Here is an 11802-nt window from a genome sequence, read left to right as displayed (position 1 = left end):
CTGACAGCCTTATTTCCCACATCTGTCCACTTCACTCTCACCATGTACCACTGCCAAGCACATTCATTCACACTCCCATGCCTTTCTCCACGCTGTTTACCTGCCTGGAATGCTTTTCTTGTTTTCCTCAATGGTGAACTTTGCTTCATCCTTCAAAAGGAAAGCCTTTCCCCAAGCCCTTCAGATATATTTGGCTCTAATCTGTTAGGTCTTTGTAAGTAGGCAGGAACTTCTTAAGAAGCATTTGATCGTTTTCTATTGTGCTGACATTGTCTTACCCAGTGCCTGCTACTATTGGATTTCTCTCCATAAATGAATTACCTTGCCTTTATTCATACTTACAGTCGCCTTACAACAATTAAAAGGTTGACAGTATCCAGTGTGGTTGGAAATGGGTGAAATGGGAATTCTCATATGTTGTTGGTGGGAAGGCAATTTAGCAGTATCTCTTCATATTTAAAATGTCTATACCCTTCGACTCAGTGATTTTGCTTCTAGAAAGCCATCCTGAAAAGAGTATCACACATGACTACAGCAGTATGTGTATAAGGATTTTTATTGAAGCATTTTAAGGTTTAAATACCCTAAGTGCTCACCAGTGAGGCAAAATTAAATTAATTATGGAAAATTTGTACTATAGACTGAAGCTGCTGAAGATCAGTATGTTCTGACATGAACAGATTTCAAAAATATGATGTTAAATGGAAGAACAAGCAGAACACGAGTGTAAGACTGTCTTGTTGGCATAGTAAATTGCAATACTAATATATAAAACATTATGAAAATGGATTTGGCTAAAAATGCCCACCCCATCATGATCATTCTTTATTAACTCGCTGGGATATTGGGATGCTTTCTGAGCTATCAGCATCTTAGTTCTTACCTCAGCATATTTTATTGAATTTTTATGGTTTGGTAAGTCAGAGGATAAATTATTTCAAACTCTACCAGCCTCTACTGTTAATTCAGGCAGCATTTTCCACACATAATGTTGCACAAAATATGTACAAATACTTAAGTGCTAAGTATCTGTTATCAATGGAAAAATCCTAATTCTGTAATAAAAGATACTGTTCTTAGTTATAAGTTTGCTCAAAATAGGACAGTATTTTTCATAAAATATGTGTAGTATGAAAATACCTATACAAAAATAGCTGTACTTTGAATGTTTTCATCTTTATTAAATGTCCACTAGATACATTTTGAGTGTCTTGACTATTTTAAAACTTTGAAGACCTTATGTTGGCTGAATAAAAAAAGAAGTCAAGTAAACAAATTGATTCTATTTATATTAACATTTATGTGTATATACATTTACATATGTGTGTAGGTATGTAAATGTATATACACACATATGTAAATTTATGGAAGGATATACACCAAACTGAGATTGATTACTTTGAGGAAAGAAGAAGATAAGTGTGTATGCATAAAGGAGAATGCTCATTTTGTATTATGTACACTTCTTTTTTAGATTTTTGTTAACAATGAATAAATATTACTACTATAATTTTAAATAGTTGAAAAAAGGAAGAAAAAAATATATAGCTAGTATACAAAGGACTTCCTTCATACACATTAAGATTATGACAGCCCATGCCAGGCTTTGGGAGAAATTTGAATTTTCTTAATGGTATTTTCATATATATTTGAGAAAACAATAAAAGAAATGATAGGGGAAAATTATATATCACAGCACCCTCTGCCACAAAGAAAACATTCAATACAGTAAAATTTCATTTGATTTTGATTCTGCTAATAACCTACGATAATACAACTTAGGTTGGGCCAAATCTCACATAATTCATGTAATGTATGAAAGGAAAGCTGTGGTAAACAAATTAATAACTTGTTGCATGAGGTTTATGGGATCGGTAGAGTAGGCTTCTTTACTCAAATAACTTTTGTCTTATTTGTATTATAGCTTTATCTCACGGTACTACGATTGTTTATATGTCAGGCTGTATCATTAGACTGAGGGCTTCCTGCTCATCCTTGCAACCCTAGTACTTCACCCAGTATGAGCCTGTAACAGGCTCATCATCTTTAGATATCAGATTTTGTTGGGTGATACTCTATTGCTGCCTGTGCTAATCAGCATAGATCTCAGGAGGCAAGGGTTCTGGTCCTAGCTCCTACCTATCCTAACTGAGTATACTTGGACAAATCACCGCGGCTCTTTGGGTCTGTTTCTTATCTGGAAAATGAGGGGTTTTGACCAGAAAACCTTCAAGTTCTCTTTTAGCTCTAAAACTCAGTCCTTAATATACAAACATAATAGATCTAGAAACATTAATCATATATATGCACATGGATGTTATTAAACATGAACAGGTTTTGTCTATTCATGAAAACAAGCCCAACAGGATTGCTAAAGGGAAGTACTTTCAATTACTAAATTATAACTCAACGAGTAGATCAATTAATCATTTTTATCAAATAGAACTGATCTTCTGTCTCTGCATTCCTGTTTTGTCCAAATTGGGAGAGTATACTTTGTGTAAGCGAATACATCCATATAAAGTGGTTACTTTAATTCAGACTCTCTGGATCAATGGGACCTCAGCATGGTTTTTAGATTACTCAAATGTATAGTTGTAACTGAGAAACATCACTTTACAGTAAAATGAGGCTGTGAGGCTGTGGAGAATATTATCCAAATTAAAAAACAAAAAACAAAAAACAGGCAACCACTGAATATCTTTGATGTTGCAAAGGAATTTAGATTTCTAATAATGTAAGTCTGTGATAACATACTCAGGTAACTAGATAAGAGGATTTACACTGGGGACACAAGTATGTAGATGCTCTCATTATCCATATGGTACAATCATCCCTCCTCACTCTGTAAGGAGACATTGGCAAAGAGCAAGCAGATGGAGCTGGTTTTGTAACCCTAGAGGCCAGAGTTGGTGTAGGGAAGATGTGACAGGATATCAGAGGCTGGGGTAGAACTAAGCTAGGTACCAAGGTAGGAGCCAAGGACACCATGCTTTGTTTAAAAGTCCAAAGGACAAAAGCAGAGTCTGAACAGGAGATAAAGCCTAGGTTCTGCAGCTGGAATAATACAGAAGCAAGTAGGAAGGAAGCAAGGAGAATGATGGAGAGGCTGCAGGTGGGGCTGCAGTGTCCTTGCCTCTGCCGCCCAAGGACACATGATGCCTGGGGGCCAGGCTTGTTTGACATGAAATGTACAGGGATGCTAAATCGTCTTTGCCATTTCTTCGAAGAAGAAAGCAATAGAGAAGAAGAATAAGGAGCATTGGAGGATTATTGGGAGGAAGGATACTGTGCAATTGTGACAGAGAGAAATGGATTGACAGGTACTCATGACCTAGGCACACCTATAATCTCTTAACATCTCCATCTTAGTTTCCACTTCTGGGAACTGGACAATTTAGCTCTGATTAGCTGTAAGGTGCTTGCTAAGCTTTTAAATTGTAAGGCCTTTCTGAAACAGTCTTAGAGTCTATAAAACTCAGTTAAAACAACCACTGAAAGATTCATAATCCAACTTCATACTCAGGAGGTAGAATTTTTTTTTAGTTCAACTCCTTAACACCAGTATCTAATTTTCCAGGGGTGCTTGATAAGAATTCCTGATTACTTTCAATAGGGTGGATTTCAGGATTGTGCTAGAAGCAAAAGGCAAGCAAATGAGTGAACTGCTCTAATCAACTCTAGTTGCAGTTTTTTGTTTTTTTCTCTCTTTCCAAATGAAAGGTTAGTCTTCCCCAAATCCCAACATTCCACTCCCTAATTTGGAGACAAGCCAGATGATTTCACTGGTCTTTTCCCTCTGTGGTTTCTATGATTCATCAGCTATAGCAACTTGGGTGGGGTAAAAAAAAAAAAAAAAAACACGACTCTAGTATGCAGGTTATGTCGGAGCTCAAAGGAAGGAACCTAAGAAAAACTGTTAAGATTGTGAAAAAACAGAAAAATATAAATCATAATACTCCTAACTAACTCAGGAATATTTTCTAAAAGGTCTCCCTATATCTGGTGTCTATCTTTCCTGTTTAATTATCAATTACATTAACTTTTTTATTTATCAAGTATTTTACAAATATTTTTTTTTTATGAAATTGGTAAAATGCTCATTCATTATAGTGCAGATGGCAGCCTAGCTGGTTTTGATCACCCATATCCCTGAAAAAGCTGCCAGTATCTATCCAACTATAAAAATCAAGGAACTCGCAAGACAAATTCAATTTAACGAACACTGAGTACTCACTATACCCCAGGCACTAGGGCAGGACTGTATAGCAGATTCATAATTCTAAAAAAAAATGGTAACACTGACCATGAGATCTAGTGAAAGTAAATAAGTAATTATGAGGAATGTATCAGAAATGAAATCAAAGGACTAGAGGAGACCAATAAGAGAGCCACAAATTGGTCAGGGACAGTTAACCACTAGAGAAAGGAAGTTAAAACATTCCATCTTGGGCAGTACATTCACAGTTACTCATAGCCATTTGAAGTCATTGTGTAACTAAGAAAGAGGAAATGTAACATATATTAACGTATTCAATATCCAGAGGGAATGCCAATATAAAGAGGTGTGGGTGTTAATTTTTAAACAAACCACTGAAGAAGGTATGTATTTATTTAAATCTACCATTATGAAAATTGTAAAAATATTTTTGGAACTCCCCTACTTAAGTATTACCCTCAGAGCCTAAGGCAAATTCTGGTTACTTGAGAGGGGCTTTGAGGAACATCTAGAGGTCATTCTGAGCCCAGGCTCATGACTAAGAAGATTAAGGATAGTCGGAGGAGAGGATACTGCTAACTAGGGTTAGAAATGCATGAAGCCATGATCAGACCCTCATTTAATTACTTCGTTCGATGGACTCACTAGTATCTATTTCCTAGTTTTAAGGAAACTTGATCCTTCTGATATGAGGTCTGAAGTGGATATCTATCAGTCCAATAGAGCGTTCAGAGTTCCTGACAAACTAAACATTCAAAATCGTGTAACGCTACTTAAAAGTAATTAATTTTTTTTTTTTTTGGTGAAAATATCCCAAAATAGAGTGGACTGAAATGGAATCTTCAGTAATAACATACCTTCAGTAGTAACTACCACAGTGAGGTAGTTATTGCACCAAAAAAAGTCTCAGAAACCAATACTCTCATGGCCAAGTCTGTTGCAGCTTCCAGTAAATGGCATCAGCCTCCTGTAGGTTTCCATCAAAATGTATTCAGTTAACACCATCGTCCCTTTCCTTTTCCGGAGCCAGTGCCATTCTTGTGGGCATTCTAGATAGCTGGAACAACCTTAGACATGACCCCAGACAGCTGAAGAGGAAAAGAAGGCACAAGGTAATAGATGCTGTGTTGTCGGTCCCGAGCCAGCCAGTCCTCACAACGGTTGACCACTCTCCTGGATCTGTAGTTACTCTTCCTTCATAAACTAAAATCATTCTCAGAATTGTTAACAATGCTTCTGTTAGTCTTTTAACAAATTAATCTGCTAATAAGTTACGTATATAGTAAAAATTACCTGCCTTGTACTGTTAAAAAAAAAATACATGAAGCAATCATACCTATGATATCAAACTGAAAAGGAACAGGGGCATGGCTGAGACCCATATGGCTGGCAGTGCTTGTCTCTGTGTTACTATTTAGTTTTAACTGCTTAAGCCAAATTTTCTCTTTCAAAGCTGTAGTGTCCATTTTAAACATTTAAACATTAACATAACTATCAGACAAACCTTCTGGGAGGAGCTCATGGCATGACTTATTCGGACCCTCAAGCGCCTCAAAGGTAGGCAATGGGTTTCAGTTGGGGCATCTGGGCTCAGCTGCTTGGCTCATTTTCTTTTTCTTTCCTACATCTCAGTCCAAATTTTAAAAGGTTAGGAGAGAGACCAATTAGGTAAAAGTAACATTTAGAGTTAACAATCCTTTTATAAGTGACTTTCTTGGGAGGATACCAAGCTTTTTTCCCCAGATTGAGTCTACTTCCAAATAATGTAATTGGAGTTTAATTCCCTAAAGAATAATTTTTGCAAAGATTCTCTTACTCTATTTAGCTCTGGGCTGTAAAAGGAGGCATCTGACCCAACTTATGGGAAGGTCTGCAACACTTACCACCCTATTTCTGACTTGTCCAGTTCCAGTAGATTTAAGATCTCATTGTCTTAACCACATTCTCACCAATGTGGCAGGCATATTTGGTAATGCAGAAACAAGGTGATAGGTTGCCAAGTAAGACTGATCACTAGAACCTTCCTTTTAGATTGAAAAATATCCTCCCCAATCTCCCTGCCCTCAGACTTACCTAGTTATCATCTGTCCCCCAACCTAACCTACATGTTATAGCCATGCTTTCCATAAGTTTAACCATGGTCCCCACCTCTATTACAATTTTTCTGATTACTCCCTATCTCAAAATAACTTCCCTAGTCTCAAATAAAGCACCCAGGACTTTTTATTGACAATTTCTCCCCAGCATTTTCTTAGGTTCCTTTTGGTCTCTTCACCATAAGTACCCAGTCCAGGTCTTAGCCTCCCTGGATGACCTGCTATTCCAACACACTATGCATGCTTGTACCTCTGGAACATCCATCATATTCTGTCCCTCTGCTTGAATCTTTTTTTCCAGTCTGACAAACTCAAAACTTTTGAGTTTTAGCTCAAATGACATCTATGATTGATTTAATCTGACAATGCTTCACATTTCTTCAATGAGTTGCAGTTTAAAAAGAACTTTTGTATCCATTATTTATTGGAAGGCCACTAGAGCCTGCAGAATATGCTGGGAAGGCATAACTATCTGGATTTTACAGATGAAAATACTGAGGCTCAAAGTGGGGAGAGAGCTATGGCCTTAGCAAATCGTGGAGTTGAGACTCTAACATAATGCTCACCCTTCTCTTCTACTCCCAATGCCTCTTCCAACAAACTCCATCTCTGGGCTGGCTCTTTCTAAGACTCAACTTCTCATACTTCTCTCAAAGTTGCAGCTGACAGTCTTAAAATTCTGAAGACTTCCCCAACTGCTGGGTATGAATTAACTCTAGCATGGGCTCCTGGGAGGCAGAAGGGTTGGCTGACAGCAAATTCAGCACTTCCTTGTATGCAAAATGACATTTTTGCCTTAGGCATTTACTAAGTTACATAGTCCTTGCTCCTAAAAAGTTTTCAGGCACTAGACTGTAGCATTAAAAAAAGCCAAACTGAATTAGGGACTGGCCTACCACTTTATTAGCCTTCCAACAAGCAACATATATATGGAGATACTGAAGCCTAATGCACTGTGATTTCAGTTTCCCTCACCCTCTTCCTGAACTCAGAAGGACTCATTGTGCAATTCTATGAGACTGCATATTGAAACTGGGCAGACTATTTCCAGCTGCCTATTGTGGCACTTGGGAAACTAAAATTTGCATCACTTTTAGTGGGGTAGAGGGCAGACATTATACTTGCAAAATGTATTCAAGTATTTTTCATATTAGTAAAACTGTTTGCATTTTGGTGGGACTCATGACTAAATATTTTAAAATAAAGCACAAGTCTACAGCCATGCTACCCTGAACAAGCCCAATCCTGTCCAATCTCGGAAGCTAGCAGGGTCGGACCTGGTTCGTACTTGGATGGGAGAATACCTAGGAAGACCACATGCTGTAGGCGTAAAAAATAAAAAAATAAGGGATTGTAAGCTGACAAGGTCCTTGCAATCTGTGAGGGCAACCAAGGGTTGCCTCATCTAAAAAATAAAAAGTAAATAAAAAATAAAATACATTCTACTTCTTAGTTGTATAGAAATGTTCACTTTCTCATTCAATTAAACGGAGATTGTTAACTACTTGATCATTTATTTGGATTCATTTCTCATTTTCAGTTGAAAACTTTAGAAGCAGATTTAAATATTGTCTCAGGAGGATTATGCAGTAAGACTGTTCCTAGACATAACACCCTATTTATTTATTTGGCATCCTATCTAAGAGGCTAAAATGAAAAAAAAACTTACAGTTCAGTCCAGGAGCCTAAATTGGGTAGAGGTTTGTTCAACTACCAGCTTGCAAAACCACGGATGACTTGTGTTTACCTGGCGTTGGAGAACATCACCTGCAGAGTTGTGTAAAAGAATGGGCTTCTTTTCAGCATGCCAGTGATTGGACACTTCCTTTGGTAAGGTTGTTTGTTTGCTTTTTGCTGCTCCAGAAAGATTCATAGACCCGTCAGACAAGTTTTTGCTGCCCGGTAGAATGTCTTAAAAGAGGTTTTGAACTATGATGTCTCCTAAATTGTTAAATCTAACCTGAATTTGTATTTCTTGTGTTATTTTTAAATGAGATAGAGTAACGTTAAATGAGTTAGACAGTATTGTGAAATGTATCCAAAACATGGAGCTTTATTCATTCTAGAGGGGTGACTGGTATTGCCTTTAATAAACACAAGTTTTAAAAATTTCTTTTCTTGTGCAGGGCTCACAGCTGCCCACAGACTTGCCCTTTTGAGCAGGGAGGTCTGAGATTGAGGTGGAGACAGCTACATGCTGGTGTATGGGGAGTGCTGAGGAATCAGCACAATACATGTTGATGGAGCATCTGAAAGCTGCCTAGCCTTGGGCTTGGTCTTGGGTTACAAACACAGTTGTATAAAGGTAGAACCATTGCCTGTGAAAAGTTTACAATCTGTTTATGGACACATACAACATACTTTTAGGAGAGTAATATAGAATAACATCTGAGATTCAAAATTTATGGCATTATAATATGTACAGTTGGAATTTAGAGGACAAAGGTCTTTTAGGGGGTTTGAGTTCTAAGGAAAGTTTTATGTTCTAGATCCTCAAAACAGGAATCCCTGATTTCTCCTCATTTCAATATCTTTGTCTTTATGCTTGATTTTTTAATCCAATAGTCTTTTTCTCAGTTTGTCTCCCCTTTTTACAAAGTTTTCATTCTGAAAGTCTCAAATTTCTTAAGTCACAGAAATAGTACAAAAGCTCCTATATCATCCTTTCCTCAAGACTCTGTTAACATTTCTCTAACTGCTCCAATTCAGAATAAGTTGCTGACATGGTTTCCCATTGCTGTTTACTTCCTAAGTACAGGGCACCTCTAATACAGCCACATCAAAATTAGATAATTAATATCCATACATTACCATCATGTAATCCACAAACTCCATTCACGTTTTGCTCAGTGTTCTAATAATGTCTTTATTGGACTAAGATCCAAACCAGGAGCATGAGTCACATGGCTAGTCTTTAAGTGAAACAGTCCTACAGTTTCCTTGTCTTTCATGACCCTGACATTTTTGACGATTGCTGACCATTACTTTACAGACTAATGCCTCAATTTGGATTTCTCTTATTTTATGACTTATGCGTATTTGGCAGGTATACACCACAAAAGTGATGCTGTGCTCTTCTTGGTCACAAGAAACACATAGTGTTGATTTGTCTCATTACTGGTGATAATAACTTTAATCACTTGGTTAAAATAGATTCTGCTAGGGTTCTTCAGCACTAAGTAAACTAATGTTATACTTAATAACAAATATCTTGTAGCGAGATTAAAGCTATGTAAATATTCCTATTTGTCATCAAATTTTCACCTACTACATTTAGCATCCTTTGCTGATTTCAGCTAAATAATTATTACTACAATGGTTGCAGATTGGAGATTTTTAAAATTCCATCATTCCCTCTAGATTTATTGTTTGGTATTCTATTAAAGAATGTTTTCATTCCCTTTTTATTCATTTATATCATTATGGGCTTGTGGATTATTTTATTCAAAGAATCACAATCCACCACTATCATTATTTGATGCTCTAATTTTCCCAGACTTGGGAACTCCTTCGAGCTAGCTCCTGTGTACTTTTGACATGTACCCATTATTCTTTGAGCACCTTCTTTCTGGTGAAAGATGATATTCCAGGTTCATCTTATATTTTTCCTGCCCAAGTCTTTGAATTAGTTTCTCCAAGGAGCATTGATTTCTTTTAGTGAAGAATGGGACTTAGAAACCAAGATCTGAGTGCTAGGTATGCTACTGCTAACAGAGTATCATTGTTTCTAGATCTTATCAGCAGAATTAGAAAACATGTATACATATGTACATACGCAGAAACTATATTTCTCCATCTTTATGTATATATTAAGTACCGTAAGTTCACTGATACTTCCAATTCCAATTCAATACTACAAGGTTTATTCTTGCTTTCCCCTTTCCCATTATTCTCAATGTATTTATTTGCTCAACTAACGTGGTATGTAACCAAACCTCCATCCCTGTGTCCCAAACCAAAGAGAAGAGGAGGGAAAGAAAAGGGGGGTAGGGTGGGGGGGAAGGCCAGCTTGGTCCCAGACACGCTAGCTATAATTTTCTGGTGGATCAGCCCACAGGTAGGCTCCTAACCTTGTTATCTATTCTCCCCGCTAAGTTGCATACCCACATTTTCAGTATATAGGTTTTATAGGACATTGCCTTAATTGTACTGCTGACATTTGGTTGAAAGCATAACTAGCGGTCTTTTCACTCCATCCATATTTTTCCTCTATTTTAAGTCAGTGACAACACTCAGGCTAAAAACTTCAGCTGTCTTTGATATCTCTCACTTCACAATTCCACACATACTGGTTCATATGCCATGACCTTTAATTCATCTTTGTATTCCCAACACCTAATGTCTATTACCAAGTTGTGACTCAGTGAGGTAGACATTAATTTTGGGGTAGGATTAACCCTGATCACTGCTGACTCTAAAATGGCATTCCAATCTATCTCTCGTCTGCCTATTTGTATAGTTAATACCTCCTTGTTGTAAGTCTTTCTCCTCTATAAGTAATCCTTTATATTGTAAATTACCTAAAATTGATGCTATCATGCTCAAAAAGCCTTCAATATCTCATCGCTTTCAAAATCAAATCAAACTATCTGGGAAAAAGATAATATCTCCCACTATCAAGCTCTAACTTACCTTTCATCTCCCATTTATCATCTTTTACCCCTATGCTTGTTATAAGCATATTTGCTATTTCCTAAAACCAAAATGTTTCATGATTTCCCTCGTATTCTAATGCTCTGCTTCCTTTTTGTTTATATATTTTACTTGTCTTTCAAACACAGCTTAAAAGTCATTTCTACCATGAGTTTCTTACTTCCAAGCATCCCCTTTTCTTACTCATATGCACTATTGTGCCACTTGAATGTTCTGCTCTGTATATTATAGCTAATTGTGCACATCTATCTCCCCAACTAGATTAGGAAATACCCTTAAGGCAGAAACCAAACTTATTTATCTTTAAATCTCAAGAGATTTCTATAATGTATTATACCCAATATACTAAAAAATGCATTATTAGTTTCATAGAGGACAGGCAAGGTTATGATAGGTGATAACAAATCCAACCAGATGTAGCTTTATGTGCATAAGTACGCAGGCAGGGACAACAATGACTAATTCATGGGATGGCAAAGCCTGGGTGGAGCAGATGTTACATTAATGCAGTGCTTGGAAGAGGCCTAAAACCCACTGCATCACTGTATCATTGCCTTGCCTTACTGCAGTGCAACAGTTAACATGCACATACTCTCCTGTTCTATACATTTTTTTTTGAGTAAGCAAAACTCAGGATAGGGAGTATAGAAAAGATTTCCTTTTCCTCTCAAGAAATGCATATTCTCAGGAAAGGGGAAGGAGGAATCCAACCTACTAACCGCAGAATCTTTAGGTCTCTTGACTTACAAAACTGCAATTAATTTACACTAGCGCCTTCCACCCATTCATTAGAGAATTAACCAGGTTATATATACCATGCATGTACATAAAAAA

Source organism: Pteropus vampyrus, unplaced genomic scaffold (assembly GCF_000151845.1).
Source record: "Pteropus vampyrus isolate Shadow unplaced genomic scaffold, Pvam_2.0 Scaffold85, whole genome shotgun sequence".
NCBI lineage: Eukaryota > Metazoa > Chordata > Mammalia > Chiroptera > Pteropodidae > Pteropus > Pteropus vampyrus.
This window is presented reverse-complemented; position numbering follows the sequence as displayed.